Source organism: Calonectris borealis, chromosome 6 (assembly GCF_964195595.1).
Source record: "Calonectris borealis chromosome 6, bCalBor7.hap1.2, whole genome shotgun sequence".
NCBI lineage: Eukaryota > Metazoa > Chordata > Aves > Procellariiformes > Procellariidae > Calonectris > Calonectris borealis.
Genome location: NC_134317.1, coordinates 9153284 through 9169944, shown reverse-complemented (window position 1 = coordinate 9169944; position 16661 = coordinate 9153284).

Here is a 16661-nt window from a genome sequence, read left to right as displayed (position 1 = left end):
AGTTCTCACCTGAGTCTAGTGGTTAAAAAAAAAAAAAAGTTTAAGAAGAAAGCTCTCAGAATTCATGATGAAACATTTACCAATTTATTTTTTGTGTTTTCTTTTAAAGAAGACTCATTTTCTCTGTCATGTTTCTGATAAGCAAAACATTTTGGTGACAGTACAGGATTATAAGCAAACCTGTACTAACAAATCGGTATTCAAGACACCGTAATTTTACTAAGAATATATATCCGTCAAAGCTTGCCTCAGTGATCTTTTACTTTTAGCTTTGTTTTTTTTCAGAAATATAGAATCATAGACTCATAGAAACATTTAGGTTGGAAAAGACCCTTAAGATCATCAAGTCCAACCATTAAGCTAGCACTGCCAAGTCCGCCACTAAACCATGTCCCTAAGCGCCACGTCTACATGTCTTTTAAATACCTCCAGGGATGGTGACTCAACCACTTCTCTGGGCAGCCTGTTCTAGTGCTTGACAACCCTTTCAGTGAAGAAATTTTTCCTAATGTCCAGTCTAAACCTCCCCTGGTGCAACTTGAAACCATTTCGTCTTGTCCTATCACTTGTTACTTGGGAGAAGAGACCAACACCTACCTCGCTACAACCTCCTTTCAGGTAGTTGTAGAGCGCGACAAGGTCTCTCCTGAGCCCCCTACTCTCCAGGCTAAACGACCCCAGTTCCCTCAGCCACTCTTCGTAAGACTAGTTCTCCAGACCCTTCACCAGCTTCGTTGCCCTCCTCTGGACACGCTCCAGCACCTCAATGTCCTTCTTGTAGTGAGAGGCCCAAAACTGAACACAGTATTCGAGGTGTGGCACAATCACTTCCCTAGTCATGCTGGCCACACTAGTTCTAATACAAGCCAGAATGCCGTTGGCCTTCTTGGCCACTTGGGCACACTGCTGGCTCATGTTCAGCCGGCTGTCGACCAACACCCCCAGGGTCCTTTTCTGCTGGACAGCTTTCCAGCCAATCTTCCCCAAGCCTGTAGCGTTGCATGGGGTTGTTGTCACTCAAGTGCAGGACCCGGCACTTGGCCTTGTTGAACCTCATACAGTTGTCCTCGGCCCATCGATCCAGCCTGTCCAGGTCCCTCTGTAGACCCTTCCTACTCTTGAGCAGATCAACACTCCCGCCCAACTTGGTGTCGTCTGCCAACTTACTGAGGGAGCACTCGATCTCTCGTCCAGATCATTGATAAAGATATTAAACAGAACTGGCCCCAATACTAAGACCGGGAGAACGCCACTTGTGACCAGCCGCCAACTGGATTTAACTCCATTCACCACAATTCTTTGGGCCTGGCCATCCAGCCAGTTTTTTACGCAGCAAAGAGGACTCCATGAGCAGCCAATTTCTCCAGGAGAATGCTGTGGGAAACAGTGTCAAAGGCTTTACTAAAGTCTAGGTAGACCACATCCACAGCCTTTCCTTCATCTACTAAGTGGGTCATCTTGTCATAGAAGGAGATCAGGTTAGTCAAGCAGGACCTGCCTTTCATAAACCCATGCTGACTGGGACTGATCTCCTGGTTGTCCTGTACGTGCTGCATGATGGCACTCAAGCTGATCTGCTCCATAGCCTTCCCCAGCACCGAGGTCAGACTGGCAGTCCTGTAGTTCCCCGGATCTTCCTTCTGGCCCTTCTTGTAGATGGGCGTCACATTTGCCTACTTCCAGTCAATTGGGACCTCTCCTGTTAGCCAGGACTGCTGATAAATGATTGAATATACTGAAAATCAAGAGGAAAAAATATTCAAAATCCTTTGACACTGACATGTTTAGGCTTACAAACAGTACAGAGAGAGCAGAACACACCAATCCTTTATTCTCATCTTTCCCAAACTAGAAAACAGTAACAATGAATTTCAGTTGTCTCAGGAGTAAAAGACTGGAGGGCACCATCTCATATTTCTTTGTTTAAGTTTAGGATGTTTTAGTTGCAGCCTTCAAAAAAAGTTCTTACAACTGGAGTGATAGTAGCCATACTGACTTTTTAACAAGTACATATAGATCTTTTGGGGGGCTAAGAGGGAAATTTTTATCATTATGTGAGCAATTCTTCCCTTTGGCAGGTAGGAGGGAGTCTTTATAGAATGAAGTCTTCAGCTGGCAAGAACTACCTCAAAGAGCGATGAGGGTTAGTTAGCTTGTGAATGTGCATATTCTCAAAACTAGAATGGTTTTACCCTCATGATTTTCCATAAGCTGCTCTTCTGAGACTAGCAAGTTCCTTTCCAGCAAGTCTGTTCATTTTTAAATTAACTTAATTGGATTGTGGTCTCTCTATTTCCTTCAAAAGAACCACAAAGGTTTGTCACACGCTTTCTTCTCCTCAGAAAAAAAGCAAATGGACTTACTGAAGTCAGGTAGGAGTCTCTATTCGATCAGACCTTGGACCAGAGGAGGGTCCCATAACCTGAGCCGTGCTCACGCCTGCACTGGAGAAGGTTAATCAGCCTACCTGAGTATCAGTGTTTCCACTAGAAATACTTCGCTCTTGGTCAGCGCTCTCCTACAAGTACCAGCAGTAGCAGGAAAAGACCAGAAGAAATTTATTCATCCCCAGGAAAAATTTGTGTTTCCTCACCCAATTAATATTCCCTGCAGCATATCAGCAATGTTCTGGCCAATAGCTGAATAACAATTCCCTCCATTTGCAAAAGCTGAGGTCAACAGGGTGGGCAAGGAGGCCAAAGTCAATTTTGGAAAGTCCTTTTAAATATAATTGTCTGCTTGTACACGTGTCAGAAGAGGGAGCTGGCCCACATGGCCCATGGGCAGGGACTGACCCATAGGGACGATGTACTTTCCCAGAGCCCACTTCTCCCCAGGGCTGCAGGCAGAGGGGAGTGAAGGCAGTTTTGGCCTTGCTCCTTGCTGTCTTCTTTCATGGGAGATCCATGGCGTCTTTACCATACCCCATGAGTGACTGTGTAGACATCCACTACACGTTTCAGGTCTCCTGCCTCCTGGTTGTCTGCCTCATTGCTAACCCAGCACAGGCAAGTAGACTCTGCTCACACCATCTGGGTCCTCTGCTCCTGTCATGCCCCTGGAGAAATGGCAGTGTCCCCATGTCCCCTGACCAACACACTGCCACACAGACGACAGATGTAAATGTGCAGACATCAGCAACTCCAGAAGAGGTTCCCCTTGTCCATCCTAATCAGAAGATGGGTCAGGCAGGGAGAGAAGCAATCCTAGGTGCTGGTTCATGTGACAGAGGAAAACAGTACTGCTAACACCACCTACAAAATCTCATTTCTTCAGATGCATAAGCAAGATCACCCCAACAGCAACTGGAACAGTCATGGCATCTCTCACCATCAGAGGTACCTCCAGTCCAAAGATGTTCAGAAGTCTGGAGAAGTCATGGACACTCTCCTGACACCACCCTCAAAGAGCAGCACAAAACTCGGTGTGATTACTACAGTCTAGCAGCCACATTGGCTGCTACCCCGATGTCCTCCGGGTATCGGTCCATTGGGTTTAGGGTAATTTTCTACTGGATGGTACCATCCAAAGTGTTTGAACACCTCTTTGCACCCAGACCATAATGTTTTCACTTCTATGGACATCTCTCAGTGAGCACAGGTTTCTGAAGAACACCGTAAACTGCTGACATCTTTGGGCACATTGAAGTAACAGTGAAGAATTTCAGCGTTCTCTGAAATGAAATCCTAGGTAACTGCTTTGAAAATTGTTGCATTCTTAGGAACAGTGAAAAATTATTTTGGGAGCATTCATCAGGAAGACTAAATATGTTCAATTTCTTTAATGACAGAAAGGCCACTGCAAATGGTTGCGTGTTTTGTCACGGAATACACTTTGAAAAGATCTGACTACTGAGATGCCATTAAATTAGAACTAATCCTGTTAAAAAGTGTCTGAAATTACCCTATTTTTTAGTAAGAAGAAAAAAATGTTTTTGTTCCTTCCCGTAATTTGTCATAGCCACACAAATCTATTACATGGCTTGACACTTTTTTTGAAGAGTAATTTCTGAAAGAACTCATAAGAGAAAGATGAATCCACGTTTCAAGATACAATGAGACATCTCAGTGAAATAATGTGCAGATCATCAGCAGCACCCACACAACTAAGTGGATGTTTTTCCTCCTTCTATACAAAGGATTTGTATCACTTTTGCACTGTTTTCCATTCCCGGAGCCCTTGGAAGAACCCACCAGGGGACAGGAGGATTTGCTGCTACCAGCCACAGATTTTCCAGAAAGCGTGTCCTACCCTGCATGAGTCAACCTACTCCCCGATACTATGGGAGCCAACCTGGGGCGGAAGAGATAAGGCAGCCTCTGGTACAAGATGCCACCAATTTTCAGAAATGACTCTCTGGCTGCAGAAAATCCTGGGAAAATGAAGACTGAATCACTTACTGACCCACAGACTAGAAATCTTCACCTTCAGTGAAGTGGTGTGGGACATCCAAGCTGACGATTTCACCCATTTCAGAGGGGAGCCATCCATCTAAGCACTGCATATGCTCCTGTTCAGTATTTTTCAAGTGATCAATTAAAAGAGACACAAACACAATCCAGCAAATGATCATCCCTAGTAACCTGGCATCATCAGTGAGCACCCAGGCACAGCACAACATCAGGAACACGAGTCCGTAAGACTGTTTGATGTGCACCGCAGTGCACATCAAAACCTGTAGGTGAATAACCTGTAAACTGGGAAAATATGAATTCATCTGGAAACTCATGAATTTTTGACCACTTTTCATATAGATTCACTATGTGAAAAATATGAGGTAGGGGAGGAGCAGAGAAAATTTTTCATGTACCACAGTCATTCCGTGCTACTACATCTTCTAAAGTATAAAGTTGAGTTTATAAAGCAGGTGTGATGTAGGCCTCACCCATTGTTTTCTCACCACCATCCATGTCTTCAAGGATTTCAAATGTTCAAGAGAAACTCACTTTCGATATGATGTTTTTCAAGTCCTGAACACACTAACGGATTTACTTCCTTTCAAGTACAGGTTGATTTTGTTGTACCAAATTTAATATGTTGACCCAGGTTACAATACTTGGTATCACAGTATCACTCACTTCATACATCAGTGGTGACACTGTGCAGTTATACCAGGGTAAGAGCAATTAAAGTCTGACCGCTCTGTGTTAAAGAGAGTTTACCTTCCCTTCTACCTTCCATGTTAGCTAAATACTTGCTTCCAGTCTTCTTAGAAACAGTCCAACAAAGGTTAGCACTCTGAAATTCAGTGGAGAGAATGATTCATCATGTAATAGACACTCTAAAAATATTTTTTTTCCCCCTATGCAGTTCCCCGAAGCCCCCCTCAGCAGATCCATTTAAAAATTGTCTTTGGTTTCCTAAATGCAGCTAAAATACAGGAAATTCCACTAAGGTCTTCCACAGACTAACACACGTTTTATGGTGCCATTTTCTTTTAGGTAAGGATGTCTCAATCTTAGACATATGCGATAGGGAAGAAAACAATGATGAATTAAAATAAGAATGCAGTAAATAATCCTTTTTTCCTCTGAAGGAGGAACATAGATTTTTCTAAGAATTCTCTACTAACAACTACTTTGACTCTTTTCCTCCTCCAGGTCATCCTCACCTGGCTTAAGGTAAGGTGGGTCCAACACTCAAAGCAGAGCCAAATGGCTCTTGCATCTTGTCTAGGAATTCTGGCTGAGGTGGGAAACATCTTTTAGAGGAAAACACATACAAGTGGGAGAAGGAAATGTCTACAATTTTGCTTATAAACAGCTTAGCACAATGGGGCCCTGATCTCAGATGAGGCCTCGAGTGCTTTGCCATGCAAATAATAAATTCCTTTTCCTCATGAAGATGTGTCATTTTTTAGAACACTGGGCCTTTCTCCAATCGTGGCAATTTCTCATTTCAGATTAAGATACAAACACTTTCATGGGTCTATACGCTTGTACAAAAGAATTGCTTTAGTTTAAACACTTTGCTGGTGAAAGTCACAGAAACCTATTGATGCATGAAATTTTGCATATATTTCCAGTGCTAGTCAGGTATTTGTTACAGCTCTGAGAGCACATACCAGGGGTAATGAGGAGCATTCCCTTTTTGATCCTTTTATATTCGGTGGTGTGTCTTGTCTGATGTATTCACATATCAAACACCAATCACTGTCTATAGTAGAGAACCTGCTAAGCCCCAGAAACAGGTTGTAATAAGCTTTGCAAGCACCTGATGTGGAAAAACAGAATAGTTGTTTATATATTCTAGGAAGTTTTGCAAACATGGGTTAAACATGCAGTATCCATAAGATGCAAAGCATTTTATTTTACAACAGCAGCAGTAATAACAGTGTGAGAATTTTTGCTTTATTTTGTATCATAGCAACTAATGAAGCCATTACTTTTTTCTGAATTCAGCTCACTAATAATTTCAGCAGCAAACTTATTCAAAACACTTCACCAGAGGCATCCCTAATGTTCTGCCAGTAAATAACATATTTCATTTATAAACCTGTTTTCCGTCCCACTTGGCTGGTCCTTTAGAAGCCTGTCAATAGACTAGGGAAATCCAATTTTCGAACTTGGCTAAATCTCATTTTCAAAAGTGACTTCAATGCTCAGAACTTGTCTTCAGTTCAGTCAAAGATACGATTGTAATTCAGATAGGCAACTCTGCGCTAGATAACTGTGCAAGGTACTGATACTGATACTCCTGTCACAGCACAGGTGCCAGCTGGGAAAACCTGCACTAAATCCTAGGTGGGTTTCTGACCCCTGCCTGGGCTGTCGGATGCTTAACGCTGTCTTTGGTCTCGCTATGCAAGCTGCAGTCTGAGTTTTGCCTTTCACAGACTGGGTGTCCTCGTGCATTATTTTACACTGATATGTTTTATCTTATGCATGCAATAGGCTAAAAATGATTACATAGCTAAGATCCAATGGAAAGTCAACAACATCTGACTTCCAAGCCAGGCCCACTTTAAGTAAATGAAGATCCTTTGCACAATCATAATTTCTAACACATTTTTAAATGTACAATATAAAACTTGAGGAGCTAATAACAGTACCATTGTATAAAAGGCAGGAAAAATCCAACTAATCAGTCAAAAATGGTTAAATCAAACACACTTCTAGCACATATGGAGGATTTTTTGCCTTTTAGTATGGGTGTTAAGCAAAGAGCTGAGCTTGCTGCTGAGCTGTGCATTGCTGCATTGCAAGAGCCACCGTAACCCCGTTTCAAGAGCAAAAGGTGACTCCCCCCACTCTAGCTGGCGGTTTTTGTGCCTCTGGGTGAAGTTCACTCTAGTCCAGTAGGTCCTGAATGTCAGTAGGCATTAATACTTACAGCAATTTTTAGAACGGAAAAGCACATATATAGTACAAATCCACTCCTCATTTTGTTCAACAAAACATTTAAGCGTGTGTATAGGTCCCTTGAGGCTCCAGTAGGAGTACTCCTGTGCTGAGAAGTACATTACTGAATTACAACATCACAGAATGTACCAAGCTAAAAAAAAATGCATATCTTTTACAGGCAATATTTTTGCTCACGGTGAAATCTTAGTGGGCAAAGACAAACTAGCAAAGTCCAGAAGGCTGGTAAAGCCTAACTCATTATACAGGTAAAAGATGTTACAAATTCCTTGGAAGGAATTTTCTTATTTAGCAGCTGCAAAATTTTAAGGAAATCTAAAACATTATATGAGGAGAAATAATAAGTCATGAGAAAAAGAAATCTGTAACCAATTGCATAATTTTATCTGGAGATGCATGCAGTATGTTAGCAGTTCAGAAAGAGCTCTTTGCAGACACAAGACCACAAGAATGGGTAAATGCAATTCCATAGAAGAATCATGTAAATAAATAGATCTCACGAAAAGCTACCACATGCCATTTTCTGTACTTGGCAAAGAAGGTTCAGCTGATTCAGCGGTTGAAATTGATTTCTGATTTAATTACTTGAATTTCTGATTCTCAGAACATTCACTCTTACATACAGTAAAATGACCTCATGACTGAGCATTAAGACCTAAATGATATCACATCTGAAAAAAGCTGTAGCACTTTACCTTGTTAGAGACTGCCTACTGAAATGAGAAAACAGTAAATTTACTAAATTGTTTGGAGAATACTCACTGATAACACATACAGCCAGCTTCTTTTCTTCTTCTAGGTTTTAAATTATACTGTCAAGGTGTGCTGTGTATTTCCTCATTTTTAAAAACATTTTCTTTTTCTCCCAGTCTTATTTCTAAAACCTTCTGGAAGTCAGTTGCTTCTCTAGCCTAAAAATAATACTATAGTATTTCTTGTGATTTATTATATGAATGTGAATGATTTATTACTGCAGGATTGCTCTTAAGTACAGGTTGACGCTTAAGATTCTCCCTGAGTTTATGAAATAACTTGATTGCAGTTGCAGAATTTTTAATATACTGCCAATTTTAAAACTTGTACTTGCACTTATCTAAACAGTGTTTTAAGCACATTCATTTCTAGCACGTTCTTTTAGAAATATATTCCATAACACAATAAGGAAAGGTCAAACTGGTGAGTATTAAAGATGCTATTATTATTTTAAGAAATGTCATGTTAGGAACAAATGAGGTTATTACAAGTTAACCATTGTACAAAACAGGCATCTTTCAGAAAATCTTTTTCCCTCTGATCAAAGAAAATTTGCAATTCCAAAACAAGGGAAGAGAAACCTCCTCATGAGTTTAGTGATTAAAAAAGCTCATCTACTTTGATCTTCTCAGGAGGAAGGTGTTATGAGAAAGTACATTCCCCTCTATTCTGTTTGACAGCCCAAGCCTTAGCAGAAGCTGTTTTACTTTCTTTGGAACCATGTCAAGATGCTGAAAATCTCTCTCTATGGAGGAAACTTCATCACAGTCTCTCAAGAATAAATATGTCAACATGCAGTACCATGAGGAGCTAAAAGGAAGGCCTAAGAGAAGGCCTTACACAAAAGCAGCTGAAGGTTTGACAAGTATTTTGTTGAAGCTGCTCCTTGTGGTGTTGAACCAGGAAAAGCTGGAATTTTCTAATTCTCAGTGTCCTACTCTGTCAAGTCTAAATGCCAGCTCTTCACAAAGAACATAAGCCCCTACTCAAGACCTTATGGTTTGGCTGAAGACTTTGAACATGCAAAACCTGGCTGATGCACACTGTTCTTAGATTACTGAAGCTTTGGGGTCACAGTCTGCTGTTAATGAGTGGTGCTTGCTTTGATTTTTATGATCAGAGGGGATATATTCATTTATACTCTTTTGACTGCCTTAGAAATACCATCAAAAGTGCCAAGAGAATTAGGTCAGACTTCTTTTAGAAAACTCAGTGTCCATTATAAGAATGACAAAAGACAGAATACTCTCCAGTGAACCCTAATGTAAATTGAGAGGAACTGCATATTGAGATGATGTACAGCCTTGTGTCTGAATTCTACACTATCAAATGTATAGAACAAACTTAGCTTCTCTTTGTGCTCACCTTTGAAGTGCCTCATTGATGGCGATGGGAGTTCAACACAAGGACAATTTAGATGCCATCCAGAAGACAGGGATGTAAACTAACAGCTTTTTCAATTGGCAGCTTTCTACAAAGCCTTGTAAGAGAGTCAATGCTACCTTCAATAAACATGTTTTAGTGTCAAAAGCATAAAACTTGCCAGGGTTTCAGTTGTGAACACGTCCAGTGAAGGCTCTCTGCAGATCCCTACAAGCCCTGAAACACTATAGTAGTTTTCATACAGTGAAGTCCTGTGAACGGAGAACTGCTTTGCGTATACAGAGTTATTTTTGTAGTCACATTGGGTATAGGTAGCAAGGTTTTGGCAGCAGGAAGGCTGTGGCGGTAGCCTCTTCTCACAGAAGGGCTCCCTGTGCTGGACATTCTGCATAGCAGTGAGGAGTGAGGAGCACCGAGGTCAATGCTTCAAACACCAAGGTCAGAGAATAAGGAGAGGGAGGAGGAGCTCCAGGCACTGGAGCTGGTATTTCCCTGCAGCTTGTGGAGAGGATCACACTGGAGCAGATATCCACACTGCAGGATATCCATGGAGGACGTCAGGCCAGAGGAGGTGGATATTCCCTGAAGGAACTGTGGCTGTGGAGAGCCCACGCTGGAGCAGGTGCTACTGACAGGAATTGCAGCCCAGCTCCAAATTAAATTCATTTTGTACAAGTCGAGTTCTGTTTGCCCATGTCAGAAATTGGTGAATGATCCCCCCATCTTTATCTCAGCCCACGAGCTTTTTCATCCTATTTTCTCCCTCTCGCCAGTTGAGGAGGGGGAATGAGAGAGCAACTGGGTGTCTGGCAGCCAGCCAAGGTCAACCCACTGCAATACTACTTCAGGTAATTCAGGTGTTTGATTTGTGAGGGCACCATACTCCCCATATAGACCAAGAACACCCTGTACACATTAGTATTTGCCACTCTTGGATGGTTTTTTTATTAAGGGAGACTGAAAGAGAAGCCAGAATGTGTCAGGTAGAGTAACGGGACTGGGTCTTGGAAAGAAATGATTAAAAGATTTATGTAATTTTTATGCCCTTGCCCTCTCAGGAGGATAATTCTTCTTCTGTTTCATTGAATAGTCAATCTAGTTTTTTTCCACAAATATTATGCATTAATGTTTCAGAATGATGTAAAGAAATGGGAGTTGAGACCTAGTTTGCTTTTTCTAATAACTAGCAATTTGTTTTAGCTTCTGGGAAGGCTGCAAACATACCATATGGAGTCAAATACCTTTGAATCTGACAGCTACTTCCCAATAATTTCTTTCGTTTGCTTTTAAAAGGTTCGGAAGTCACCTAGCAGTTCTTTCACCAAGCTGACTTGCACTGACGTTAAAGACCTGAATTACATTAAATGGAGAAAAGCATCTATTTACAAAGTAAATATGTTTTCACCCATTCAAAGGGGACAGGAGTCAGAATGTAATGTCCAATGGGAACCATGAAAAGTTAGCATAAAACCTAATGAAACAAGATGGAGGTAAAGAAGGAACAGTTAATTTATACTTTTAAGGTTTTCCATATGCAGAAGGAGACTAGAATAATTGGCATGGAAAGCCCAAGAGATTACTTAAAATTTATTTTGAAGGTGTATGTATCTGAGGCAAAAGAGTAAGAGACACTTTCACTGAACGTGTAAGCTGCCAAGTCCAACTGTCCTTTGCAACACCATCCAAGAAAGCTTGCCCTAGGCACACAAAGACAAAAAGGCTTTACAAATTTCTCCTACCTAAAAATTGTAATGTCAGCCTCTTCCTCAAATTTAATTCAAACAATTATGGAAACCATGAGCTAGGAATTGTCATTTATGAAATACATGTAGACTAGCATAACAAAAGGCTTTGTGTTTCCCATTAATAATATGACATGCACTCCCTCAAAATTTAAGTGAGACCAGACACTTGGATCATGTCAAACTGCATCTCATGAGCCCAGTCCTATCTTCAGTTATTGAAAAGCAAAGCAAAGAAGTCAGCAAGGAGGAAGACAAGGAGGGTGTGCAAAGCTTGTCCTTGAGCCCTGACAAGCTACAAAACTCAGGTCCTGACCAAGGCGAAAATGTCTTGCCAAAAGGTCAATAAAGTCAACAGGTATCACAAGGAGTGAATCAGTATATTTGTCTTAGAGAAAAGGGGGTTTGCAGCTTGGGGAGGGGGAAGCGGTTGGTTTGGTTTGTTTTTTTCTTTATGAACTTTCTTCAGCCTGCTCCCCTGTCCTTTCTTCTCTCCTTTCTCTCATCTGCAGAATTTGTGTAGCCTGTTTCACAGTGCTGCTGCTGTGGGCAAAGGTGGAGGCCTGGAAGGGGAATGATTCCATTTGCTTCTGCTGGATATTTATTTTCACCAGACAGTGGTCTAATGGTGGACTGTAAAATACTGCTGAGCAAAATTTTTTAATTCTTAATTAGCTATTGTTAGGATGACTGGGGTCTGTTATCCAGGCAATTTTGGTTTTTTTTAAGAAAAAAATTATAGGATTTTATATATTTACAATACTTACATTAGTATGGAGTCATTCTCAGCTTCAAATTGAACATATTTTAAAGATAAAGTGGCCATTTTGACATTTAGAAAACAATACAAAAGATTAATCTGAAAAGCCAGAAGTCCAGACTTAGAGCAGAACACCGATTTCCTTCAACTCACAGCTAACACCTCCGATTCTCTTATGATGGTGAAATTGTCATGAACAATATTTGCGTTGTTTTATTCTACTATATTTCAGCCTGAAATAACTCCAGCTTTTTATTAACTGCAAGACTGAGTCCTATTCATCAGTTAGGCAGGTGTATTGCCTGATAATGCAATAAGCTTTCCTGGATGTATGAGTTGTTTTATTTCTTTTATACCAGTAATCATTTCCAAGAGCATAATAAAAACAAAAGGTTTATTTCTTTCTCACTGGTAGCAGAGTTGTAAATTATCATCCATCAGCAATAACTGTTGCCATTTAATAAAAAAATAAATCTTTCCTTAATCTCACATGGAACATAATAGATACGAATAAACAATGATATTAAAGTTGCCAAAATGAAGGATTGCTGCAACTGAGGATGTGCAGTGAAGTTATTTATGTAGATAACACAGTTTGGCAACAAAAAGAAACTAATTTAGTTGTAATAAAATACATAATCCAAATTTTTCTAAAATATAAATAGTTATAAATAGTAATAATCCTAACTCACTCTCCAAGTATTTTAAAGATAAAAAAATTGGTCAGAAACACAAACTAAATTTAAAAAAAAAAAACAACAAAATCAAGGCTGAGTGTTCTTAATATTTCACCTGCAAAGAAGCTATAAGCTGTTCACCCAGGAAACTCTGAGGACCTCCAAAGAAGCATTCCTCTTTCAGTCCTGTCCTGCTTAGCTCAGACCATCAGGCTGTTGCCAGAGGCCTTTATTTCTAGATTTTTTCAATCAACTGCTGAGCTAAACGTCAACTTTAAACAACCAACATGGAAATTGCTACATCACAAAGTCTGCAGAGCTTATGACCACAGCCAGATATGCACCACATTTTTAAAATCACATACCAGAAGACAAGAGAAGTCTGAAAAGCCAGGCTTTCAAACACGGTCAGCAAGAACTATTGGATATGAACCTCTCTGCAAGACATAGTTTGTATTTAGATGGAGTCATCAAGTGCTTACACAGAAAAGCGTGCACACAGTCTCTAGGAATAACCAGGATGACCAAAATGAAATGTCTTTACCAAAATCACTGCTTCGCCTCTCACTCCAGTCAGGTTACCCCTTTCAGCACTCTGCCCTGGCATAGACCACCCCTGAGTTTCTCCACAGCAAAAGGACCTTTGTGCATTATTTAACCACTTTCAAACTTTAACATCTTAAAGTGACAAGTGACATATTTTTTGTAATATATCAGGATTCTATAAATATTTCACATTTTCTCATCATATTTCTTTTTTGTGAAACAAGACAAAGTGCCCCGTGTGTACAACTACCCCAAAGCACTTCTTATACCAGTAGCAGAAAAGCCCTTTCCCAGCTACTCACTCCGTGACTTGCACTCAGAGCTGCCGCAGTCTCCACAGCAGGAAAGGGAGATCAACAGCTCAATAAACCAACAATATCAACATGTATGAGCAGGAGATCATGTTCCCAGGAAAACTGATCTGTGGATGGACTGATTGCCTTCCCACCTGTTCTCCTGGGAAGGTGATAATTCGTCTTCTATCTTTCAGCTAGGTAAAAATACTCTTTTCCGTTTGCACACTGACCAGCTGGCAAGTGGATCATCACTTCTGTCCTTCAGGAGAGGGAGAGCCACTTCTCCTCTTGCAGAAGGGCAGAGAGGGGAGCACGACCCCATGGGAAGCTCCTTCACCTTAGGTTGGTAAGGGGATGGAGGAAGCAGAGTGCAGGACCAGACGATGCTGAGGAGCAGTCGCTGGATGAATGCAGCCTGCCCCAGAGACCTCATCCAGGTGTGCAGCTGCAAGCTGAGGTTGGGAGGACAGTGCCCACAGCTTTCTATAAATCCTGAAATTCAATACTGGCTTCTCTAAATATAGAAAGAGGTTAACTACAGGAAAGACGCATTATGACCCAGCAATAAAATTCATAGGGATGCCTTTTTTTTTTTGCTTAAGGTTTAAAAATGGAAAATATCTTTCCATTATCTCTTTTCTTGATATATAAGCTTTATAAATCACTGGCGCTCCATTAGTCTACACTGTGAAACCAATTTATATGAGCAAATAATAATGCAGTTTCATTACTTTTTATTTCCTCACAGAGCTGACTAACTCAAGGCCAAGGAAGATGCAGAGGTAGAGGATAAAGACAGAGTAGAGGACAAAGGCATGTGAGCCAGAGAGGATGCCAGTGAGGATACACAGGACAGTCAAATGCAGTGTAACATGCTCACAGGCAGCAGATTAATATCCATTCCTTCTCAGTCACCAACCAGTATGGACCATTAGAACAAATTGCCTGACCTCCTTAGGTATCACAGCTCTACCTTTCACTCATCTACACCTATAATAAGCTCAATAACTTGTCAGCTCATCTTTATTTGAAAAAAATCAAGGGATAGATAGCTATGAATAAAAACCTCAGCCTACATACAGATACACCGTCAGGTTTGTGTATTGGATAAAGCACAGTATGCAGCTTGCATGCAACTGGAGGTCTGCCTTTGCTAATGCTTTTATGTGAGCTTACTTTCAGGTTTTGCTTCTTGCCTTTCTACCTCTTCCCCCTTGCAGACCAGCCTTTCACCTTGTGTAGCAGTCTTACACATCTGGACCAGGAGTCTGAGTTCAGAGGATAAGGGATAACCCTTCAGCGGACACGTGTAGACAAGTGGCTCCTGGGTCACCAGATGCCCTAAGCATTTCGTGCCAGTGCTGATCTGTTAGTAAGAGACACTTACAGACAGGACTCTACTAGAGTAATCTCAGAAGAAAGAGGAGAGATCCCAGATCTGCACTGGTTTGGGTGAATAGTGCCATTTCCTATGACAAGCAAGCAGCAACTGTCACACAGGTGAATGTCAGACTTGCCAGAGGGAAGCTGACTTAGCTGGGATTGGGCATTGGGAAGGTTTCGGCTTGGAGTGAAAAAAGCAGGTAGCAAATTCCAGCTTTGCAAGGCTGCCAAAACCTCCAGCCCACAAAAGGGAAATGTCGAGTCCCTCTGGCCCAGGTTGCCATATCCAATTAAGGCTCAAACATGTCAGTCTGAAATTCAAACCCCAAAGAACATATAGACCATACAGCCACCCATGACCATTGACAGGGAGTTATATTTTACTTTCCTGCCAGCTGGACCACACAAGCCATCTGTGAGAAAGGGTTGCATGAAAAAATGTTAATAGAAGAGATAAATCTTTATTTCCTGTCCCTAGTCACTTGATATGGATTAGGGTTAAATTTTGGGAAGTTACATCTCACTTCACTGACAAAAGGACTCTTACTAACACTGGCAAAAGGACTCTTACTAACATAGTTGTCTCTTCCAGCCCATTCCGTAATAATTTTTTTCTCTCATTCCTCCCCTCTTTCATGTTCTCCTTCCCTACTCCCAGTCTCTGGCAGCCCAGGTAAGCAGCAGCTCTGTCCCTTTGGCCTTTAGGGCTCATCATAAAAGAGAAGTTCTACTGGAGGCTGGTTCCTGAGGACGCGTCAGAGCCTGGGGAAAACCTAGGGTCCCATACGAGAACCTCCAAATTCTTTGACGCGGATGTTCAAAGAAAAATTTGTAGGGGGAAAAAAAAATCCTTACTGTAAACGTGTTTTAAGGTATCATTTGGCCTCTGCAAAGAGAAAAAGGCTCCAAACTTCTTTCCTAATGGGACTTTACACAAATAGCATAATGTACAAAGGCATCAACTCATACCAAGAGGAGGGGAAATAAATTGCAAACATTGGCTAGAACAATGAGTTCAGCAAGACAGCCAGTGTAATATTATAGGCTTTAGTATTTGGGCATGAGAAGTCATACTTCATGAACTCACTCATTACATATCCTGAGAAAATCATGACTTTCTTACTGAAGATGGAGAAGGGACATAATCTGTTAAATAGTCTCTGAAAATGATGCTATATGCTTCAAAGATTAGCAACACAAAATTTCTTTCATATTAACTGTAGCAATTCTTCTGTGCTATAATAGCTTAACAAATATACTTAGGATTTTTACAATAAAGGGAAAGTGATAAGGCAATTAGTTACTACCCGCAAAAAGCTTTGAAACTATTTATTCAACATACCATCAAAATTACACATTAGATTAGCAGGTTGTAAATGATAATCTAGTGCAAACCTCAAATGGTGGCTTTTGCATCCCAGAGTGATAACATTATTCCCAGCTAGAAGGAAATAAAAATACGAATTATTTTTTCATTGTGACAGTGAAAACTTTCCAGTTACAATTCACATGCAGTTCAGTACTTTATGCACAAGTGAAGGAAGCAAGCAACATTCAAAAGACAGGGTTATCAGTCTTTTTTGTATATTGCAGCTGTTTGGAAAGCCACAGGGCAAAGGCATTTATATATGAGATAAGCTCAGTCTGTAGAACAAATTAATGCTGGATTGTGAATTAAATGGCATGTCTTTGGACAGCTAATTAGCTTTGTGCTGCTCAATTAAGCTTTGAAAGGACATGTTGTGTTTCTTGATGGGAGA